The sequence below is a fragment of the Triturus cristatus genome, chromosome 3_2 (assembly GCF_964204655.1).
Source record: "Triturus cristatus chromosome 3_2, aTriCri1.1, whole genome shotgun sequence".
Lineage (NCBI taxonomy): Eukaryota > Metazoa > Chordata > Amphibia > Caudata > Salamandridae > Triturus > Triturus cristatus.
Window position 1 is genome coordinate 424,444,148 of NC_140584.1, and position 25,051 is coordinate 424,469,198.

The window sequence follows — 25,051 nt, forward strand, 5'->3', positions numbered from 1 at the left end:
ACTCTGCCTGTTATGGTCCATCTTTTAAAGCTAAACTTGTAGAATTTATATTTTTTTCACCCTTAGATTCCAATCCCTAGAGTGATCGAATTTTTTATGGGTGTAATAAATATTACATGCCCCAGTTGGGGTATCCACAATCAAAGCCAAAGTGTCTACTGTACAACGAGCTGGCCTTATCCCCAGACCATGTCTATCCCACCGGTCTAATCACAAAAGGTCACATTTATGTGTTTTTTGCTGTAGGGCAACAATGCCTTACGGCAAAAGAAATGTGCAGGAATGCCCTGTATCTATTAGGTACGGCGCATTCCTGTCCTTTTCCCCTGTGCCGGCACACAATGGGCTGCTGTGCGCCAATGCAGGCAACTTTGCACCATGGTGCAAGGGTGCCTGCTTTGCGGGGATGATTATTTTTGTGCAGGAAGGGAACCTTCCTGCACAAAAACAATCACAAGAGGCTTTTTCCTCTTTCTCTGTGTGCTGAAGAATGCAGCACACATAGAAAGAGGAAAAATGAGGAGAAATAAAGATATTTCTCCTCATTGTGTCTCCCTTATGTCTCCACTGGGGAGGCATACGTTTTTGGCGCTGCCTTAGACCTACGATTTCTCGTAATTCTGGGGCAGTGTCAAAAAGCCATGGATGTTGCTGGGAACGCCCCCAGCGACACCCATGGATCGCCCCTTGCACGCAGATTTCTGAGTGAAAGAGGCACATATTTATAAGGCCATGAAAAGCCACGTGACGTGGCTTTATGTGGCTTTCTAAATATGCCAGTGTCACATTGCGCCACTGGAACATCAAAAAACTGTTTTTCCGCCACGCAAAAGGGCCGGTAGGGCCTCATAAATGAGACCCAATGTGTATTTGTGAAAAAATAAATTGATCCAGAAGGGTATCTTGGTACTCAAATAACAGATGTTTATTGTTACGCAACTCATTGTTATTTAACCGACATCGGAAGGATGAAAGGCAGAGTGAACCCACAGGGATTCAAAACTGTCAGCATGAGATCAAACACAGACCCCTGCAGTGGGTGCATTACTCCGCAAGCCACAAGACCCATAATAACATCCCCTTTGCTAATGTGCTTACTTAATCGGAAAAAAAAAACAAAGTTGCACTTATAACGGTATTATTTGCCAAAACTCCTAAGTACAACATAAAAGATCCCTGCTCAAGCTCTGGATTCCCCCAGCGAGTGAACTTTCCTTTTACTCCCCCAAGAATAGAAACAGAAAAAGGCGTCCAGACATCAAATCCAGCTCACTGAATCAGCGTCATAAAATCAAACGAAAACGTGTAAGACTCCCGAGCTGTGGTAAAATTAGAAAAAGTCCAGGAGGCTTAATTAAGAGCAGGCACTGCAGTTCAGAGGAGCTTGGAAGTTCCCTTCTAGGGGAGGCTTCCCTGAGACGCACGCGCTTAAAGGCGGAAAAGGTGGGCTACGAGTTCATGTTACAGTCACATAACGACCCGAGGGATCCGGGGGTGGCAAATGAGGGCCCCCGTCATTTTCTGTGATGACTAAGCTGTTTACCAGTTAATAACTAGAGATGGGCCTCTTCATCTACATATACATAATTCAGAAGACTTCTATGCATTCAATTGCTGTCGCGAAAAATATGATTTTTTTTTCTAACACTGGGCATTGGGAGGCATGTTAAGGTATAAAGTAAAGTTGGCACGACTAGTTTGCAGGCCTGTGCTTCAAAGGCAGTTTTGCACGTGGAGAGAGGGAGGTCAGCTATGGTGATCAAAGGAGTACAAGTGGAGCTGAAGTGGAGTCAAGCAATGAAGAGAGGCCTGGCTCCTTCTTCACAGAGGCCATGCGGCGGCCTTGGCTTACAAAACGCTCATGCTCGTTGTGATGGTAAGCGGATAAGGTAGCATATACTGGCCTAACTCACTTGCAAAGAGATTTGAGCGTAAACAGCAAGCCATAGGGCTGTATCCCGGAAGGTCAACCGTCCAAGGTCATCAAGGAGGGCCATTGAATAGGAGGATAGTACCTGTGATTTTCACCATTGGGAGCAAAGGAAATTGAAGGTGGGCGCTGTATACAAATATGTATTTTAGGCTACTTCTTGCTTTGAGGATTTATACATGCTACATGTCCTTTGGCATTTATCATATGATGTTCAAACCACTTCAAACAGAGTCCTCTGTCCCTGTGAACACCCAGAAAAAGGACTATCAGGCCTCCACAGATTTCCGTGAGCCTAAAAATTCATGAGCTGCCTCACCCACCACTACACCGTGACCTCACTACAGCCCCTTAGACCAGGGGTGTCCCATGTTCCACTCAGGAGTGCCCGATCTGTACCAGATTTTTAAGATACCCACAACCTACGTAAAAGAGTTCCTTTTAGACTAACTGTATAAATATGTAACTTGCGTGCATGTACAGCAAATGTGACGTGGATTCAGCCCACTTGGACGCATGCTGCATACCCATGCCACAGAAACACAGAAGCAGGGCATTCAGGACACAAAGCAACTCTGGATGGACCATGAGATAAAAGCTAGAAAAATTGATACACCATAGTGAAAAGTGAACTGATCAGGCAAACTGAGAGGTGAGGCTGATGGAGCACGTCCCGGGTTGGTTAATGGGAGAAGATGCCTTTAGTGAAGAATCCTGCTTCATGACTTACGTGAAAGATCTTTCTAGAACTGGTAATACAAAGATATGAGCCCGGGTTCCAGTGTGATAAATTGGGTCATAGCCTTGGTTTTCACACAGCGCTGCTCTAGACTCTCCAAACCCATACATTCCTACCTTCGACATAAAATTATAAAATGACAACCTATTATAAGTCCCAGGGGCATATGTACAAGCCCCTATCGTCACCACAACGTCACTTTTACCGATATTGGGGTGGTGATAGGGGCCTTGCCTTATGTACAAGCAGCATTAAGCCACTTAACGTGGCTTAACACTGCTCTGTAAACAAGGCCCATTTACATGCTATGGGGTGGGTGTTGAGGTGGGCGTTCCAACGCAACACCTAATTATTTTGATGCTGCCCGCTATGTACAAGGGTGGTGTACATAGGAGGTAAGTCCTGGTCTTAAGTGGGCGAAACAAGTAGAAATTCATTATTTCTCCTCGTTTTTGCTTTTTCCATTGGGCTGCCTTGTGCAGCACACATGGAAAAATGGTTTGTTTATGTACAGGAAGGTGTCCCTTCCTGTACATAACCAAACCTTTACAAAACCTTTAAAATTGCCATTTTCTCACTTTCATGTGTGCTGCGTGAAGCAGCACACATGAAAGTGACAGAATGGCATTTTAGGATTGTTTATGTGCAGGAAGAGACACCTTCCTACAGATAAACAATCCTTCCCTGCATGCAGACACCCTTGCAGTCTGGTGTAAGGGTGACAGCGTTGGCGCTAAGTTGGTAAACTTAGCTCCATTGCAGGGGAAACGCAAGGCTGCACTACATTCTTGTAAATATGAGGTAGCCTTGCGTTTCAGAAGTGGCGGATGTCTGCGCTCTGCCACTTCCTTGAACATACCCCGCCCTCCTCCCCCGTTTTTTAGACCCAGGCATTTTTGATTATGGCATGCAGTTAGCTATGAAGTTTTGACAACATGTTCCTTTTTACAGAAAGTGCCCTGTTGGCATAACAGGTGTTTATGCCTGCTTCTGCTTCCCCAGGGCACTTTGGTACAGTGGCATAGCAAAGGGTGGGTGGCGGGGCAGTCCATCCCCGGTGGCATGAGTTATAAGGCCAGCGGCCTCCCCCTGCTGTTACCTGTAGCCACACAGGTAGCAAAAGCAGGAATTGATTGCCAGCACCCCCCCTCTTGCGGCAGCAACGAGGCGGTAAAGGCAGAGACGGCCACGGGCGGCAAAAGGCCTGGCTACGCCACTGCTTTGGTATTGTTGAAGGGTGTGCATCTGCTTGAAGAACCCCTCCATAATAAATATCATGTTGACGCACATTTACCAGTGCTACCACAATAGATGCTAGCTAATGTGCACTGGGACGCGTACCAATGCAGACAAGGAACATTTTGCTGTGGTGCCCAAGCCTTATTACACACGTGGGTGCAGAGCCAAGGAAGCTGTCAGGAGACACACTGACTGAATGATTGTAGAGGAGTACTGGCCTTCCCCCTCTTCATATAGAGAAAGGTCCATCTGCAATGAAGGACAGAGCCATGGTTTCAAACGGCTGCTCTGTCTTTCACTAAAGTGCCCTCCTCTGCACAGGCCCAAAGAGTCAGAGTTCGTTCCTGCCCTGAGGACAGCACGTTTTTCAGTGTACATAGACCACGTATCTCGTCTGCAAAAGAAAAAGATGAAAAAGTGTGCCTGTAGCATAGGTCGGGCCCTGATGACTTACTATGTTTGTCCAAAGCAGAAGTGGGTAAAGTTTTTGTTGCTTTTGGGAAGTTGAACAAAGTTAGGGACTGTGCCTGATCTGCTGTGGCCTTTTTAAATCTCCCATTCTGTTTCCCTGCTGTTTGTTTCCTGCTCTAGGATGACCCAAGAGTGGGATATCCTGAGGTAGGAGATGCACATGGTCTGTTATTCTTTGGTCATCAAGAAAGAAGTGCTGAAGAGGATGGTACAAGATGGCAGCAAGAGCACAGGGATAAGAACTTCATGGGGCCAGGAGCACTCCTGGGCCAGGCCCAAATGGCTTGCAGGGGAGGGAGGAGGGCGAGAGTCTGTGACTCAGGACGTTGTTACACGTTGGAAAACGGACCACCTGCCAAGTGTAGTCAGTCCACCCATTGGTCTGAGCGACCCCTCCCTACAATGAAAATCTTTCCCACTTCCAAAAAGGGTCACTGAAGAGGCTCATTTGAAAAGAATGCTAAATTGCTAGTTGTATAACTTCACAAATTTACACCCCCATTAGCTCAAGTTTGGAAGACCTTTCCTATGCATCTCCATCTTCAGTGTTCTCATCCTAAAATCAGGTCCAATTATTGTTTTACTTGTTCTCACATAGATTTATGCTCCTCCATCTCACTGCTGTAGGTGTGACAGAAATGACACTTTGCCCCTGACGTTCTGCAAGATCATCTCGTTGATACCCTGAACACCCTCAGCTGCAAAATACATGTCCTTGCCCACATTCTGCGCCCCCCAACCACAATTTCACTCCTTTTCTCATGTTCATATGAGTTTCAGGTGAGCAGTACTAAACCACATTTTTGCAAATGAAGGTTGTAGAATTAACAGGGAGAAAAAATAGCGCTATACTTAAACCACAAGATTTGGAGTGGAGTGGGCAAAACATTCAGAATAGAGATACCACCTTAGTTAAAATGGTTGTGGACACTGTCTCCTGAAAGATTTACCTAGAAGTCATTGGTTTCAGGTGTATGAATGTGAACAGTAGTGGTGGCTGCTATTTTCCAGGGGTGGCGGGGGGAATAGGTGGGAGAGAGAGTTGTCAACTAAAATAAATAATAACAAAAAATACTTACCTTCAGGCAGGCCACCCTACCGTGGCCATCTCTTGCTACTCGGAAGCAGGAACCACCCAGGCTCCTGACTCCCCTAGCCAATCACAACGCTTCATGCACCGTTGTGTTTAGTCTGAGCACCATGGTTCGGCTAACAGACGGGGAATGGGGGCCTGAGCATGTTCTGCACACAGGCTGTAATGCAGCCTGGGTGCAGGATATGAAAAATGCGCATGACTGTTTGGCTGGCCCATGAGAGACGGCCAAACAGTTATGCACACTTTAGAGTGGAGCAACCACTTCTTCTCCTGCTTCCTGCTCTGGCATTCCAGCCCCGCCAAACACCAGGAAATGGAAAACTAAAACAATGATTACACTGGTTATTATCATTTTAGTTTTCCTTTAACTACTGCTTGCAGAGCAGTAGAGCCACCACTGGCGATCAGTTCAATGAGAATAAAACAAGACAGTAACACCCACAATGCATTGGACTGGAAAATGTGTCCATAGTGACCCGGAGGAAGGTGGTCACTCTACTTCATTTTTAACAATAGAGGTGTGGCTGCAGTGATGCTGGAAGGTGACAAGGTGAAGAACACTAAGTTAATTGTACCTTCTGTATTGCTTTCACAGGCAAGAGTAAGTGGGCGAGGTAGGTGACTGACTGATACTCAGTACATCTTCATGACATTGAAACAAATTATCAAGTTCTGGTGAGCCCTTAGTCTGGCAGTGTAGTCCTAAACATCAATAACCATTAGCAAATGTTAACTGCCATTGGCCATGTGGCTTATCTACAGCGAAACAGCAGAGTGCCCAGCCTGTAACTAAGGAGCCTTGGACTGCTGCTTATATCAAACAGTGAACTAACATCTCTGCAGTGTCACCCCCAGATTTTTGCTTTCCTTGACTGAACCCCTTTTTGTTGACTTTTTGACTGTGCGTTCTTTCCCTGCTAAACAGTGGTGAAGTGCTTGTGCTCTCTCCATGGGGATCAATTCATTAAAATGCTAGGGGTAGCAGAAGTGATATCACAAAACTTCCCTTTGTCTCAATTACATCACAGGAAGTGACACCATATGCTCTGACACAGAATCATCTCAGGAAGTGATGTCACAATACCTTAACCCTGATGACATCACAATAACTGACGATGCTGATATCAAGAGACTCCTAAATGTGCAATTATATAATGACACAAGTCACTAACAGAGTTAAATGTCCAATTTATATACCATCTACATGGCAATAGGGTACTAATAAGATAAGAACATTATACAGTTCTATTTTTTTTAATTGTACGAAAAAGTATGTTTTTTGGAGGAAGAAAATATAGTGGCACTAAAACACAAAATGACACTGCAAAGGCAAAATATTTATACCGCTAACTTGCAATCTAATAGTTTCCCCAGTATATACCTCAACCGTAAAATGTAGTGATAAAAATATAAAGAGACAAAAAAATGTAAAAAAACATTATTGGTTTTGTCCACCTTAGTAGAACAATATGTCCACCTTTATTTCTTTTAGTAGAACAATATGTCCACCATTATTTCTTTAAGTAGAACAATATGAATAATGGTATTGACATAAATTGTTCCTAAGTACTGTAAGTGCATTTTGATTAGCATCACTTAAAAGGCATTGTCACTCACTACAGCACACATGTGAGGATGTATTCGAACAAATTATTTTCTATATGTTTACAATGATAAATATCTCCAACATCTAGTTTCAGTATGTGTATTTTTTATTTCATTTTAAATTTGAATTCAACAGAGTATCCTTTGGACTGCTGTATACTTATTTGTGATTCACAGCTGGAGCTGCAGAAAGAAAACAGTGAACACAGCACTGCTTACCTTCTGCTTTGCTCTTGACATTGCCTTTGCTACCACTAAGGCCAGTGGCTGTAAAGGCAGTGCCAGGGGTCCCATGGGGCATGCAAGGGTCGCAGCTGGCACCCCTGGTGACCCCTAAATGACATCCATGTCTCTCCCTTGACATCGTGGTAAAATAGGCCTACACCTGATTGGTACATGCATGTTTCTAAACTTACTGAGCTACAACATTTTTTAATCAAACTTACATTAAACTGATTCTATCTTTTTAAAATAAAATCCTTTGTGGTGTGCTAATTTTACACTATGAGAGTTTTCTCTTATTGTTAATGTCTGCAAAAATCCTCTTCCTTTGGGTTGTATGAAGGGTAATCATGTATTTCCATGTATTATAAGGAATACAGTACCTGCAGAAGTATATTAGAATGATATTGCAAGTAGTTCCATGACCTTATAAAGGAACTCAGCCTTGGCCCCATTTTTAATATATGGTTAAGGAACTCCTTGGTGACTTGCAACATCCCTAGAAGGTATGGCAGGGTAGGCTGAAGACAGAAGTAACTTCGATGGGGGCTCTAAGCCAGAATTAAAACTTTTGGACTGTGCAATCAATGTGGACATATTCTAAGATGCACAGGTTTTGCTTGAGCAGCAAACTGAGCCAAGAAGATGTTGTTTGATCTGAGGACTGGAATGTTGCTGGTCTGCTTGCACAGCAATCTGCCCTTTACCTGCACCAGACTTCAGCCATCGAGGCATCTTCAGGCACTTTCCACAGCTTTTCGTGCTGACTAGTGCCAGTTTTGGACTATGTACTGCATTAACAATTGGGCACGAGAGATCAACAGGCATTTTTTTCCATATTTTGCAATCACTTTTTTCAGAATCTGTAAAAGCACGTATAGACTCATGTGCTCGTGTGCAGTGAAAATATAAAAACAATATTTTCCGGAAGCATATTGCCATGGGAGAGGAGGAGCAGAGCCCGTGGTGGTGTTCCAGGATGAGCCACTGACCTTGTGCATACCCTTTTGCTGTATACTTTGCAAGGACACATATGTCGATGTGACCCCAATTAACGCCAATTTTATATTTAATCTCTGCTTCATACATCTCAACCTTAGGCCAAACTCTTGGGTGTGTAGGTCTGCGCTGGTATGTTATGAGCCCTTGGCCCACATGATGGATAAAGTAACAACACAGACACGGTGCATAACTGTAAAGAACTGGCCACAAGCACATGCACATGGGCTCTTTTATTGGCAGGGTCACCTGATGCCTGAGTTGGGTGGGTGTAAAGGCCAGCCCTCAAAGGAGTGGCTAGTGAGCTGGTACATGCGTGAACACTAGAACGTGTCCAGCAGCATATTTTCATTTTTTTATTTTTCAGTTAGTGGCTGAGCCAGCGTGCAGTATAGAGGGGTAGGGCTGGGGACTAGGAGGGGGGATGAGGAGTTCTATGAGCACTTTTAAGTGCATATGTGTGTTTGTCGGCTGTCTCAGGCCGGCCAAGCACACATGTGAACTTACATTTCTGCGACCTGGCTGCATTGAACAGTCGGGTTGGAGAAACCCCACAGACTCACTGCCCTGAGCGGAGCGTATTTCAGTCCCCTGAGTCTTCTGGGACCAGGAAGACTGAGGCGCAACGTGGGAGGTGGCTGCAGGTATGTTTTCCTTTTTTTAAAATTATTATTTAACTCCCCCCTGCTTGCCCCCAGTGCTCCCTGCCTGCACCTCCTACCCCACCGCTTTTTCTTTGTGGTGGCTGCCACTGTTCAAGACACCAACATAGTGTCTTAGCCTCGAGAGGCATTTCACAGGACAGCAGTGGACGGTTGCAGCTGGGAGCATTCAGACATCTCAGCACACATCCATAGTTTAACCAGCCGCCACTGGGAACAAACACTGTGTAGATGTGGTCCGGACAGCATATCAGTTGGATGGCAGCCCACCTATGTGATGTTGATCAGTTTGGGGTGCTCATGCTGTGATGCAGTTGGTGTTAAAAGTTCAAACTTGGTGCATCAAGTGCATCTGTGGATTCTGCTGTGGAGCTTTCTCGTTTAGGTGTCCTGACTCTGAAGGCAAGCCTTGTCAGGACTAGGATGGCATTGATGAAACTTGGCACTCCTTCCTCTGAAGCCCCAGTGCCTCCCAGTATCATGTTATTGGAGCAGCTTCCAGACCATCTCTTGTACCAGGATACCTTTGTGCAAGAATGTCCTTAAGGCCCTTTTGCGCGTTGCCTCAAGACCACGTGGACTGTGCAGGGATGCGTGTGGGCCACCTCGGGCTGCTGCATGATCATTGACAGTGACACAGTGTTATTTGTGCAAACCGCAAGGGTGGATGATACATGGTAAGTGTGCTTACCAACTGGACTAAGGTGCGGGTGGGCTAGCAGATGGTCATTGGGCCGTCGCAATGTCAGGCGTGCCTCATTGGTCTCTGAGGGTCTCCCTGGTGTAAGGCTCCACTCTGGTGAGGAGATGCTCCTTCGTGGTAATGGTGATGAACGTGGTAATGATGACATTGTTACCATTTGACAGCCTCGTTAACAGTTGGAAATGATTTGCATGGGGTGAGGGTGACTGAGGGACTTTGCAGCCACGTAGCTTGTTAATATTGCTTGTGCCATTCTTCTCCCTTGGCATGTGCAGTTGCAAGCAGGGATGCCATCTCTCACAAGCATCCAACACCTGGGAACTGACAGTCACCCTGGGAAGCATGGGGTAGAGACGTGGTTTGCTCTTGCTGGCAGCTTACATTTAGTTCTCCTGCTGAGCTGTCATCAGGGATATCGCTCCACCTCGGTGGCTGGCATGTGTATGCAGGTGCACTCTTCAATACTGGTACGAGTCCTTGTACTTTTCACCCTCTGAACTTTTGCTCTTGCTCATCTGTGACTGTCTGGTCCTTCAGTGTGATAGATCTAGTCACAACCTTTTCTCTCTTCCGGACAAGGTATTCTGGGTGCAACTCAGGATCTCCGTGTGAGACGAGGGTCTCCTTTCCTTTGTGGTGGTGGCAGCTAGCCACTAAGGGACGTGCGACTCTCCTCATGCCTGTAATGGGTCGGTGAGCAGCTCAGTCTTAAGGTAGTGAAGGGGAGGACTCTCCCTGAAAAGACTCTGGCCTGCTGCAGGGCAGTGCTAGTGCAGTTAGGGTGTAGATGCTATCCTTCATGCACTCAGGCCGCGCTCAGCTATTCCTCCCCTCTTGTCTCTGGGGAGGGCTGATGGTGCTGTGTATGTGTGTGGGGTAGATAGAAGGCAGCTCTTTCCTTGTCTTGTTGAGGGGAGAAGTGCCAGTCTTCCTCCTCATTGCATCAACAGCAGTGTGACCTTCGCAGGCAACCAGGCTCTTTCTATGACTGGCAATGTCTCTATATGGTGACACCAGCTGCCTCCCTATGTGTTTGCTATTCTTACGTGCAGTGATGGCCCCTTACCACCAGGGGCACACGCATCTCTCTTTCAGGTTCACGGAGAGCAGTACAGTTCATGGGGGGCAAAGTGGCTGTCCACTTGGGTTTGTGCCCGATTCTGCTGCTGCCAGGCATACTACATAGTCAGCTATGTTGGGCTTAACTGCCTTTGGCTTTACTGCATCAGCTAGACTTTTCTTGGTCCCTTGTGGTTTCACACCTTTGGATGTAGCAGGAGTCTTGGCTGCTTTCTGGGATGGGCAGCTTTGGGTCCTCATGGGGGCTTTTTGTGGTGCTCTGTTGGCCAGTCTCTTTATTCACAGGGCCAGGGCTGATGTGCACTGCAACGAGCCACAGCTGGGTGGTGCCGCAGCCCCTCTTTGTTGGCCTCAACTGTACTGGAGGTTCAGGTGCTGGGGTAAGTGTTAGCTTTGCATTTAGGCCGGGTGGCAGGGCGGCCTGCTACTTCCATACATGTTAGCTTGTCGAGGCCTGAGACAAAAACTATTGTCTGTATTCTGATCTTTTGTTATTATGTACATCCCACACATTTTGATCTATACATTTTTTAACATGAATTAATACAAATAAAAATGGAAATATTTTATTAAATGTTCAGTGCACTGTAGTCTATAAACATATCACTGAGCTTGTTGTAGGTCGCTTCATGACCAGGTAATTGCCTAGGTTTTTGTCTCAAACCTATATTTTCCCTGCCCTCGGATTTATTGTGCTTTGCAGGGGGTCCCTCTTTGTGTCTCAGCCAGCTTGTCGAGGCCTGCACTCAGCGGGGCATCGCTAAGGGATGCTATGGCCACATTGGGAGGGTGTGGCAGCTCTTCTACAGTCCCTGACCACACTGATGAGATGCGTGCAGAAGGGGTGGCAGGGCCGCTGGCGCTTCCCCCGCTCCGTGTGAGGGCCATGGGGCACGTCAAGCGTGTCCATCTTTCTTTCTAGTGTCATGACATCCGTGCTTCTGGGTTTCAAACCTGGGGCATGAAGAGGGATGCTGCCCCCGTACTGCGGGCAACAGCGAGGTGAGAAGGGAACTGTGGGCTCTTTGACTTGTGCTGGCAGGGTGCCATGATCAGTCAGCATGCGGAGTGGCTGCCACTCGCTAGGTCTCTGCTCACCTGCCGGTGTGCGGCGTTGCACCACTGAGGTGCCACCTCAATCTTCTCCCCTGCTGGCAGAGTACTGCAGTTGTGGCCGCGGCTTTGCATCTCACGGTGCAGGTAGTAACGTGTAGGCACCTATAGTATTGAGGGCGCACGGTGCTGGTTGCAGCACCCTCTTCCCTCTGTTTTCGTTCACCGGGACTAAGACGGCAGGCATTCTCTGCTACAGCTGCCGGTAAGTTATTGTGGTTGCTCCGGCATGGTGTGCTGTCGCTGCACACTGCATGCAGTGCCTTTCAGTGGGAGGGTGCTTCTCCCTTCTTTTCTCGCTATAGCAGGTGGAGGCAGGCGGGGGCAGCTTGCTGGTGCCTCTCGGGGTAAGGTTATGACCTGGTGTAAGCCCCATCACTCTATCCTGGAGCAGGGCACCACGGACATCAGCGTCCTGTCCACCTAGCTGCTCTACAATACTACACTGCCTGCTGATTCATAGTTTCTCAGTGCAGGCAGGCGGCAGCAGGTGTGGTGAGGCATTGATAATGACCAGTCTGTTCTCTTTCATCCTTCCCCGCGAGGAACGGTTTCACCCCCATCTAGGGGCGACAGGCCCACGTCTCCGGGCAGGCTAAAGTGACAATGCAGATCCTGATGTCCCTCTCAATCACAGACAACTGTGAGGCGGCCCTGCATGGGGTCAGACACCCTCGTCACCAATGTAATATCGTGGACCCTTGGCCCACATGATGGATGAAGTAACGACACAGACACCTTGTGTAACTGTTCAGAGCTGACCTCAAGCACATGTACTCGGGCTCCTTTACTGACAGGATCACCTGACCTGTGACACCTGTAATGGATGGGTGTGGGGTGCAGGGCTCGAGTCGGGGTACCACGCGGGTGGACGGCATCCCCCCACTCATTTTACCGGGAGCTCAATAACTGGAGCAAATGGAGCCACACATTCACTCTTTGGCCTCTCTGGGGCGAGATCAGAGCTCATTCAGAACGCTGCTCACACGCTGGCTTCTCTGATGCAATCGCATCTAAGGGGTGGGCGAGGGGAGGCAATGAGTCTGATGGTGCAAGCAACCTTTTGTGATGTCACTTCCTGTTGTGATGTCAGCGTCCCCCTCACTTCTGTTTTTTACGACTTGTGCCCTGGTGGGGTGGGTGAAAAGGCCAGCCCTTAAAAGAGTGGCTGGTGAACTGGTACATGCCTGAACACTAGAACGTGTCTGGCAGGACACTGCAAGCACCAGATCTCCACAAGACCCACCACCAAGTGTGTAGTCTAGGATCTCATCGCCCTCAAAGAAGCAAGAGAGCAGCGGCTCACTGGGTGCCAAAAGGAGTCCAGGAAAAAGTATTATGACCTATTCGATAGTGCACAGAGTGAGTGTAATGAGTGGGTCCAGCTCTCTTCTGGAGGATTGTGTGGGAAGCGAACAAATCATAATTGTACCTCCCAGGGTCAGACTGGCCAGTCAAGCAGTGCCAGAAGGGTTGGTCTGACAGATCAGTGTGTGGGTCAGTGTGTGGGTCAGTTTGTGGGCCGATTTTAAAATCTGCTGGGTGGGATTTTACTATTGATTTACCTGATCTTGCCATAAACATGCAGGCATTCTCCTATGAGTTGCAAAACACCTATATAGCGTGTTATTGCAAGTTCAAAACTGAACTGATTTGCAAATGTTGGCCACTTATTTAGCTATCTGATTTGCTAAGGGGGCCACTGTTTTTTGCTGCTCGGGCCTATTTTATGTCTCGGCACAACCCTGGTATCTACATGAAAAGTGTGCGTATGCACTGAGAACTGTTTGCCAGGCCTTAAAGCCAGTGATTCATCCGACCTCCCACCCTTTAAAAGCAGTCACTCGTTCTCCCTTTACCAGGAGTTTCCCTTTGCTCCCCGTGATTCGTCAAGTCATACAACAGATGCTGCAGCAGCAAAGTACAGATATCATGGATCCTAAAGCAAGTAAGAACAAGCATTGGCAAAGCCAATAGGTCTTGGCAATGCCTGAGCTATGGGCCTTGTCAATGTGAATGCCTTTTAGCCATGTTGTCGAGCAGCGAATCTGCTGCTCTGCATGGCTGAAAATTACTTAAAGGCCAGAATCATGGGATGTTGAGCCTCCCGAGTCTCTTCACACCCCATGCGGAGTTTAGTGCCCTTCCCCGCCTAGCACAAAAAAGCACTATGGTCTGGCCTGCTCATACTGCATCACAGTGCTTTTTTATGTGACTTTCAGCCATGCTGAACAGAAAATGTGCTGCTAGACAACATGGCTGTAAAAGACATTCACATTGACAAAGACAATAGCTTGGTTATTGCCAAGATCTATTGGCTTTGCCAATTGCTTATTGATGCTGTCTGGGTCTTGCTGAACAAATGTGGAAGTGATTGTAAGAAACAGTTGGGGAGCTTTGAAGTGAAGCGAGGAAGTGGTGTAATGACCAGAGCTGCTGACAGAGGAACTGGGTAACCAGGTTAGAATCTCGGGGTCAGCTAAACAATTTGTGATTTGGGGAAAATCACTTATGCTTCCCCTTGCCTGCTACGACAATGAATGTGTCATTGTGTAATGCTGAGCAAGGAAGGCACCCTAAAATCATTGGTTGGTGTTAGCACTATGGAAAGATGAAGGATGGAACAAGCGCTCCAACACCATTGGATTGTGCAAAAAAAAAAAAAGCAGTGACGTGGGACGTAGTGGGGGACGGGTCAAACAGGGAAGCAGGAGGGAATGGGGAGATGTGCATACAACAACAGAAAAAAAACCTTCATTGAAACAGGATCGTAAGAAAAACATTAATGTGCCATTGTGTAATGTAACTGTTGGTTTGTGTTTGCACTATGGCAAGATGGACGATGGAGCAAGCGCTCCAATACCATCAGATCGTGCAAAGAAAAAAAAGGAACAAGTGCTGTTCATGTTTTACCAACCTTTTAAGCAATGCATTTGTTTATGTACATGCACATGTGTTTTAGTGGTATTTGTGTAAGGGAAATTGCCTGAAAACACAAGTACTCCTATAAAGTGCTTGAAAACAAAGCAAAATATTGCTCTAAGTGTAAGGTGACATGTACTTAGTCCATGCACTATGGGAGGGCCAAATACAAGAAGAGGGTATGATGTCTGCATGCCACGATCAGCATCAAAGAAAATGAGACCGACGCTATTGTTTGCCAATGGTCGGAGATGGGCAGCCTGTAAGCCCACAGACAGAACATAATATGTCAAGAAGGGGCATGCGCTGTCTAGCCAAGACCTAAAAATATAATGTCACCCAGGCAACCATATCATTGCATCCTAGTCAGCAATTTTTTTGTTTTTCAGAAATAAACCCCCAAAATGTGGGCTGTTTCTGAAAAACAACTTGCAAATGTCAGGGATATTAAAAATAAGTATCTGCCTGGGCTTCCACACCCAAGGATCCCGGTGCCCTTGCACTCATTACAACTATGATCCCTTAGAGCACTCTTCCTTGTAGTGGGGGTTTACACTGCTTCATACGCCAACAGGCATTTGTGCCTAGTGCTCCTGCAAAGCCTGATACAGAAATTGGAAGAGTGACGAGAGCAGGCACATCATTCCACTCTGCACTCCCTACACCCCACCCCTAACCACACTGGACAGGAACACCTCTTGGGTAAGAATAAGTACCCCCAGTCTGAAGATATATTCATAAAAAGAGGCACAACAAACTGCTAACCTTGACAAATACCTGGTGGCTGCCAGACTATGCCAAGACAGACTGGAGTCAACAGGTAAACTAATACTGAAGCATTAATGGGTAATGTTCTTATTCTCACTGCCACGCTGTTGGTGCCCTTATGGTGTTCCAGTGAATTGTTGCAAATACCCATTTTGATGGTTTAAGTGTTCGTTGTGATCCTGTTAGTTTGTTTTCCAAAAAGAACAATTGATGGACAGAATGCAGAACAATGTCATACATTGACCCCAGTGCTGAGATCTGGGCGGCAATCCATCATTTTTTGCTTCCCATGCCATTCCAGTATGAGCCCGCCATATGCAAATCAGTCTTGACCCTGCACCCAATGGGACCAGTCCAGCTCGAACTACCAAGCCAGGCCTTCCCTGGACTGGAAACAAGCCTCCTGGGACTGGTTTTGGGGTAACACCCCTCATCAGTCAGGCTAGCTTGAATCCAGTGGCAAAGTGAGCTAAGGGCCCATGTCTGGCCATACCCTGCCATTTTAGGGTGAAGATAGCAAACACAAGGTGGTGATAGAAGGAGCACTGAAACTTTTCAGACACTCACCCCCAGTCATAGATCTGGGTTGAATCCATCATAGTTCTTTAGCTCACTCCGTCACGTCAGTTCAAACACAGCCATATGCAAATCAGTCTTCACCCTGTTCCTTATGGGAACAGTCCATCAAGAACTGCCAAGCCAGGTCTTCCCTGGACGGAAACCGGTACCAGGATGCTTGTTTCCAGTCCAATGAAGACCTGGCTTGGCAGTTCGGGCTCGACTGTTCCCCTGAGACACAGGGTCAAGACTGATTTGCATATAGGTGGTCTGAACTGGGGTGGTGAAGTGAGCTAAAGAATGATGATGGATTCAACCCAGATCTGTGACTGGGGATGAATGTCTGAAAAGTTTCAGTACTCCATCCATCATCTCCTTGTATCTGCTTTAAAATTTGTGTTCAGAGTGCCGACTTTTAAAAAATGTGTTCTCTTCTATAGTGCCCTTTGTCAAAGAGACAAACTGCCAATTCAGACTCCAATTCTGAATGATCCACAACACGAGCCAAGGGAGTAATCAGGGATCACAACTGGCTGACATATCTCATGTAGAGGTTCAAGGGACTAAGCCTTCCTCTCTATCAGATTCCCTGGTAGTGCCAATTTCATCAGTCCCACCATCTCATTGACAATGAGCCCAGGCCCCATTGACCATTAACTCTTCCTGGATTCGAAGAGCACTTTGATGTGCACAGAGGATGCTCTGCTTCTTTTAGTGTATCCCACTACAGCCCTCAGGAACGTCAGCAATTCGCATCTCCTGTCTGGGGTTGCAGTCCTCACAGACTATCGCGACCCAGGTCTTCTGAAATGGAACCCACAGGCCTCCATTCTAAATATCATCCACAGGCACACATGCACTACTCAGCATGCATACATAAGTGCCACACACTCCATTCATGCCAAGGGTGAGTTAAGTACATAGCAACAGAACTTTACATAGATAGTCCTAGATCATGGCGCACACGCATGATCCGTGCTCGCCAATGACAAAAATTCAGTACCAGAAATGCAGAGTCGATGCAGCTTGTGCACTCAGGCCAGGGGAGACTTCTGTCTCAGTATTTACTTATTTTTCAGTTTTATATGTAACAGGGTGCTTTTCAAGCATCATTTGGATTGGCTGCTGGTGGCACCGCAGAATAGCCCTTGTACAGATTGCCTGCATCTCTCTAATAGCAGTGTGTCGATTGCTGTAGGATGCTCTTTCGTGTGCCCAGTCATGAATCCTAGAAAATGCAGATTTACCTCTTTCCATGAATTACGAAAAATCATTTGTGTTGGCTGTGCATATTGTCAAGTTGTAAGTGCCTGTTATTTTGTAGGTAACGGTTGTGAGGCTTGGTGTCGGTTGGGAAAACATTGCTTGTTGTGGTGTCTTTATTGCCTAGGCGATTACAGCTCATTTTGCCCAACATGGCATTCATAGTGCTTGATATATTGCTGATAGGGCCCATTGTGATGCTGCTGGTGCCCACTATATTGATTTAGGTATGTGCGCTCTGTGATTTTGCCATTGCCTGTTGTAGTAATGGTAATGCCTAGTCCAAGTGTAGATGTTTCAAATGTCCCTCGTAATGCTGTTGGTGTTCATTTTAATGCTGTATGTGCCAACTGTGATGCATTTTGTGTTTATTATTGTGTAGTCGCAGTATGTGACTTTGTAATGTCTTCTTGCTTTGTCACTGCTTTGGTAACGCTGGAGATATCCAAAGTGCTCTTGTCCAATAGTGCACATTATAATCTTGTTAGGGTTATTTATGACAATGTTCCTGTCCTTTCTGATGTTGTCAGTCCCTATTGTGGTGGTGTTCTGAGTGCCGAAAGAAATAATTTTGCACTTTGGAGCCCTTATAGGGTTATTAGAGCCCTCTGTGTTGATCTGGAGGTACATTGTGAGGCTGCAACTAACCACTACAATGTTGTTAATTTTGAATGATGTAAGTCGCTGCTACAATGTTGTAAATCCCATTTTGATGACTTTAAAATCCACTGTGGGTTGTGTTATCATCCACAGTTATGTTGTAAGTGCCAAGTGGTGCTGTAAGTGCCCATTGTGATGTTCTTTCTCCATTGTAATATTGGCAGTGAACAAGGAAATGTTGTTTATGATTCATCTTCTTGGTGAAGTTGTGATGCCTACCATGACATCTCAAATTCCTCCTCTGTTGCACAATTGCCATGTGCTGACAACACTCCGCGATTAGCCATGCTTTCAATAAACCACTTACAGGGGACACAGTTTGTACCATTCAATATTTATAGAAACACCTGTTATATACAATAAACACCTCAAGGGGATACGGCGCATGATGTGTGCTATATAACTCATTAATATTAGTTAGAAATATCTGACATTGCAAACGTTCAAGGTGCCGTCGCCCAGTGGCTCACCGCTGGTCCTCCCCAATGCATGGAGGGCTGCTCAAAGCAAGTCTCATGGCTACAAGGTGCCATGCTTCTGGCTGGCCAGGGTGGTAGTGCTGGCTGGGTAGTGCCACACAAGGCAGCGGCCCTTATCGATCTATGAGGCCAGGATCTGTAGTGCCACCACTGTGGCCACCCAGTGCTGCTCCCGTTTAGGAAATTGTTGAAAAGGCACCAGTTCAAGGAACACTCCGTCACAATGCAATACCAGTCCACTTCTGGATCCAGAAACGAGCCACCTCCCTATCACTTTCTGGCGGTATTCTTGCCTTTGACCCTGTGCAGCGATCCGCTGGCTTTTAGCTAGGTTCATGCTTTACAAACACCAGATACATACTGCTGGCTGCCGGTGCCACACTCTGGGCTGCTAAATGTTGCACTGCAATCTGTCCATGGCAACCTCTCGGAATCTCCAGTGCTATACTGCTGGCTTCCAGGTGCTACACGTCTGGCTGCTGGCGGCCCAGTTACACATTGCTGTATGGCTGTTGCACTGATGTTGGCAGTTCTGTACCGCACTGCTGTCTGCCAAGTGCTGCCTCTCTGGCTGCCCAGTGCCACACTGCTGGAAGTCCAGTGCTCTGCAGTGACCACAGAATTCTTCTCCCCATTGAGGCAGAAGCCAGCCGCACCCGAGCTAGTGATAAACCCTCGCACTCTAGTTGGACCTGGGGCCATTCTTTCTGACATGAGCTGAGCAATACCTTCTCTAATAATCCTCGTGGGAGGTTATCGGCAGGACTGGCCTTCGGTTCCCTCGGCTTAACTTGAAATGCCAGACAGCAATAGATGGCGGAGGCAGCCATTAACACACACTAAAGCAAGAATTAGTTGACATTCCTTTTACACCCGCAGTCTCTCATGGTGCCATCTTTACTGTGCACAGAACATAAGTTACAAACTGAAAAGTCTCCTGGCCATGATGAGATGTGCTGGTTGTGGCCCAGTGACTGGTACTCTTTTTATTGACTTTGCAGAAGATTCGAAAGTTTCTGTTGTACAACCGGACAGGTCACTAACTCTGAAATGCTGGAAGGGCTGGGCTGAGTCAATCACATGTAAAGTGAGGCTTGCCCAGGTATCTGCTAATATCATTAATGTCTAATCTGACTATCCAATGATTAAAGACCGAGTCCACTCCATTGAGAATTAAACTTCTGACGAGTTACTCAGGGACTTCAGGAGCGGGTGGATTAACCCACTCAGCTATCTCAGTAGCACTCAAATTAAAAGTAATTCCCACACTTGACAAGTAAACTCTGTCCGGTAAAGTTACATGCTGTGCCCAGCCTGATGGACGGCTAGCAGACCACCTTCTTCTGGCTTCAGAGTCAGACCCGTCTTGAACTCTGATGAATATTGATAACACTCAATGAGATTTGCCTCCTTTGAAAAGATTAATTGTTTTATAAAGTGCCCACAAGCTCTCAACCAAAAACAAAGCACTTTGCTGGTCCGCTTGAGTTTTAACAATGAAAAAGAACGTGCCATAGTGGAACGCAGCATAGCATGTGATCTATAAGACACTGACACTGCTCTCATGGGTGCCAGGCAATGTAGAAAAGTGGGTCCATAGGGTGCAGCGCTCTGCTTGAAATGCGATCTGCAGAGTTCGAGGCTGAAGAAGAGCGACATCGCCCATTGACTCTTGTAAAAGCGCCTTACCTGTTCAGTTGCCCGCTCCTCCTGTCGCGTCCTTGTGTGGACAGGTCACCTGGACATGCCACCGCGGCTCCGGCCACATGACTCCATGTGCGCGCGATCGAAGATGGACTGGGCAAGCTCGCGCATTGCTGCTCTTTGGCGCTCCGGCTCCGAGACTGACTAACTCTGGCAGCAAAACACATTCCTGGGCGTGTGCTGAAACTTAAGGTGGAAGCTGAACAGCACACACTGCTCGTCGACGGTCCCCAATCTGGTCTGCGCCCTTTACTGACCTGAAACGGGCATTTCTGTGAAGAGTATACGCATAAGGTACTCATAGTTCTGCAAATTCTGCATTCTTGCAAACTCTGCAAATGCAGCAGTCTCAACTTTTTGTTCTCCACTGCCTTGCCGCTTTTTTTTTATGGTATTCACACTGAACTTTGCATCTTCGTCTTCCGCCAGAATGGAATGTGTGATCATGTTTTCCAGAAGAGGAAAAAGTTACAAACAGTGAAAATATATGAATTTCAACTTTTTCAAAATGTACAACCGTTAACTTATTAAGAAGTTTCATATAAACAAAACCAATAGTTTGTGGACTCATTAAAGTAATATCGGGGTTTAAATAAATGTAAAATTTGATTAGAAAAGCGTTGTGAAGCTGATTGTAGCTTTTTTTGTAACTTATGTAGAAGAAACCTCCACATTTCTGCATTTAGAGTGACTCCTGTAAAATGTATCTATTAAAATATGACATCACAAAAATTGATATGGGGCTTCCCAGACGGTTTCCAGTGAAGGGAGCTACCCAGGAAAAGTAGCACACACGTTTCTCAAAAGCTTATAGAATCTGGGCACTCTTTTAATGTTCTTTTACTCTAAGTGGCAGGTTCAGGAAGGAGATCATGAGAAGCAGTAAGGTCAGTGCTTCCACTATTTTACATACACAGCAATTATTGAAAATCATGGCTATGGTGCCAAGAACAACTACCGTTTTGCAGCGAGGCAAGGGATTCTGGTTAATGCATTAACAGGTCTCATGATCAATGATGGCTACAGGAGGTCACGTGATTAGACAACTAGATTTCAATAACTCCTTACTAAAATAACTCCACCATTAAAGAAATAGCCATTAGTACAAAAAATGGCCAATTATGATGCTTTTACATATCCCCCACAAATTCTAAGCGGGTCATAAAACCAAATCAAGGGATAAAGCATACTAAACCATCCCCAATAGACGTTTGGCTAGTTAATTGAAGGTTTCCCCTGTATGCTCAGTCATCCACTCATTACACAGTATTTAGTGCTGTTAGTTGGGCTGTCAGTAACCGACGAATTCCAATGAGGAATATACTACTTGCCTTTCCAATTAATAATGTATTTAGCTTTAATTGCATTTCTTCAACCCGGAAGGCAACAGTGCAGACCAGCTCAAACTGCCTTGACAAACATTTCATGCCAAGTCACATACCCAGATTCACCTATGCCACTTTCCTGGTGAAGTCCAAGCCTTGGAAATATTACATGTAGGATATCTTTGATGGATCCAAGACCATGTATTTGAATTTGAACTCATTGCATTGGTGTCTTACTCACATGTCCATCCACAAACCAGGTTCCTGTAATTTGTGCTGGATCAGTGGCGTAACATTAGCCCCCGTGGCTCTGTGGTGCGGGGGCCCCCCGAGCTCCAGGGGAACGACCCTGGGCACTGGGCACAGGTGTCGGGCCCATGGCCCGAGAGCTCTTGACTGGGCCCCCTCAAATTTTGTTACGCCACTGTATTGGACTGATTTAAAATAAAATGTACTGAGGGTGCATATGTATTAGCTTGCAGAGTGCCTGAGACTTATGAAAATAGCTCGTGTAGATTTATAATTATGCCCACATAGTCTAGGGATTCATGAAATTTCATACTTCAGTATATGCACCGCCTGTGCAATTAAAATATATTCGGTGCCTGCAGCTGCATATATTATCATCATGGATTGGAAACCAGGCTGCAGTGATTTAATTTAGCAGTGTCAGGGTAATATTCCATACCCTGATCCCAGTATTCCAAGATTGGGACTCTATGGACCCAGGCCAAGAGGTGACCCAGCTGAGCAGCTGCATGCTGTGTCCTCGCTACCACAGGCCCTGGGACTTCTTGGAGAAGGGAATGGAAAATGAACAAGGAGATATCAAAAACAAGGTAAGCAGTGGCTGCTGGCAGTCCATCCCGGTAGTGGGAATTTTAGACTGGACTATCACTGCATTCAACAGTTCTTTGGGCTGATTTATCCTTGTATCATTGTATTATATTAATCAAATCCTTGATACTTTGTGATGTGCACAGGGCTTAAAGTGGACCTGGGCCCTCCGGGTCTCAGGCCCAGTAGTATTTTAAAACAGACATTGAAACGGGTCCCTATTGGGCTTTATATTCATGTTCTTAACTTTAATGGGAAAAACTTTGACGATTTCTGGACGACTAATGTAATAAATGTTGAGGTAAACCATGGCAGTGATTTAGTTTCCGTTTATACTTCACATGTGTGACTGGATCTTGCAATCTCTTAAAGTGTTAGCTATCGCCAAGACTTTGTGTTTTTGTATTTTTTTTGTTGTTTTGTTCTTTGAGCGTATTACTCTTGTAGGGTGCATGCTTTGAAATGAGCCGTCTCCAGGTCTTTACAACGGTCACGATTAAGAGATCTAGAGCTGAGGCTGAAGGCAGTGCAAGTTTTTCACAGTGCATGTCAGAGGGTTAAAAAGGTGTTCAGTATACAGGTCATCCAATCCTTGCCTTTTCCCTGGAGCTCACATAGACAACCATTGACGAAGCTAATAGTCCTGGGTGCTTTTAGGTTTACGTCAGTTGCTGCGTTATTATATCTGGATGCAATAACAGAAAGCTCAAAGAGACACCAAAATACCATTCAGTTGGCACACTATGAAAATCAAAAATGTAGTTTACACGGTTAAGCCAAACCTATAACTACGTAGGCCATGCCGCTTTTAGAGACCCTCCCACCCCCACTTAAATCCCTAGATGTGGGTTATGTCTCCCAAAAGACGGATAATTACAAAGATAAAGAGTGAGATAAGGATAAGGAAAAACAACAACTGTTTGATGAAGAAAAATAATGAACTCAACAATAAGTAGGGTTGGGAACAATGTCACAAGGGAACTAAATGTCAACAATCTTTTATCACCTGTGAAGCAATGTACTGAAAGCAAAAATGTGAGGTGAAAAAGGAAATGAGGAAACCAAGCAAAAATGGCCTGTAACAATTGTAACAACGTTGCAAGAAGATGAGATGAACAGTTGTTAGATTCGGACAATTAAAGAATCTAGAAGAGTAACAGTTGTACCTTCCTGTTTCCAGCCTGTCATATATATGTATATTTTTCTTTCACTTTTTGTTCTCCTTTTCCTTCGTTTAAATAAAGAGTAATAAAGATAACAAAGTAAGAAGGAGAAATGGTGACGAGATCAATGTGACTAGAATGAATAATTAAGAAAATAAGGTCAAGAAAGTGATGAAAGGATGTGAGAAGGACAGTTAATGGAATGGAGGAATCGAGGACACATAAGCGAACAAACAATGTGACCAGGATTATTAATGAAGGAATCTAGGACACATAAGTGAGCAAACAATGTGACTAATTAATGAAGTAAATGTATACATAAGGGAAAAATCAGTTTTGGTAAAAACAAGGGCAAGAAATGACAGAATCAGCGTGAGAAGGTCATTCCAGAAAATAGCAGCATTGGCTCTCAATGGCCGCACGGGCGTTCTGTATTGGTAATAAATATGCACAGGCACTAAACCTTCTAATGGCCCTACAGCTCTGAAACCATAAATCAAAGTAAAAAACAATATACAAAAGAGAGTGCTTAGGAAGTCCAATGTTTTAACTGAAAGTTCACGTAATCATATATTAATCCAGATTATTCAAACGTAGGAATTCCTATAGATCCAATATAACGCAGGAGTGTGATTAAGTGAACTTTCAGTGAAACATTGGACTTTCTAAGCACTCCCTTTTGTATATTGCTTTTCAACGTGAAAAGGACAAATAATGAAGTAGGGAAATATATAGAAAAAGACAAAGGGTGTTTTATGTTTGATCATCTCCTGGTCTCCTGTGTCATGTGGACACAGCAGAAATATGGAATCAGATTTGGGGTTTGCCTTGTGACTAATTCTACATCACACCCGCTTAAGGAATGAGTATGCATTGCACCGTAGAAACGTGCCACTCAGTCATGATTGTTCTTTTTGGAATTTGTGTCAGCAGAGCCAGTTGAACACCTTCATCATTTTAATACTCATGGGTGATACAGAGTGGATAGAGGTTGCAAAGTGTGCTAGTGAGGACTCATATAAAAACATTGCTCCACCGGTTATCTTATTAGCATTATTCTAGGGTCTTCTACATTAGGTTCACAGTGCTACCTTTATACCCAACTAAAGACCTCAATTAGCATATGGCCAGCCTGTGCCCATATTCACAAAACATCTGTCAACGCAGCCTTGGCTGAGCCACAGCATCTAGGGCTACTCTCCAGGTCATCAAGTTTGTTTGTGCAGAGGTAGCTCCCATCTTCATGTCAGCAGCTACCTTGCAGAAGAGAGCTCTGCAAATCGGTGGTCTTTCTTTGGAAAAGTAAAACAAATGTTCTACACAATCTAGGATATTTCTTAAAGTGAGTGTGGGTCATTGCACATTTTTAGGCCAAACATACCAGACTGCACAGATGTCTGGTTGCAAAAGACATATTGTGAGCTCATAAAGAACATAGAGGGTCTTGCAGCCCGCCCATTTGTTGGCTTGAGAGTCATCTCATTTGTCTGCTTGTTGTTCAATGGCTTGTATC

The 25,051-nt window shown here is 45.6% G+C and overlaps 1 protein-coding gene across 1 annotated transcript in view; it reads right to left on the reverse strand.

Annotated features, from left to right (window-relative positions):
• The window catches only part of LOC146857486 (gap junction beta-5 protein-like), a 41,366-nt gene extending 21,008 nt beyond the window's left edge, over nt 1–20,358 (reverse strand). The window contains exon 1 of the mRNA XM_085648023.1: nt 20,199–20,358. The gene's annotated coding sequence lies outside the window, so the exon portion shown is untranslated. The remainder of the gene's footprint in view (nt 1–20,198) is intronic.
• Nucleotides 20,359–25,051: the final 4,693 nt, after the last annotated feature.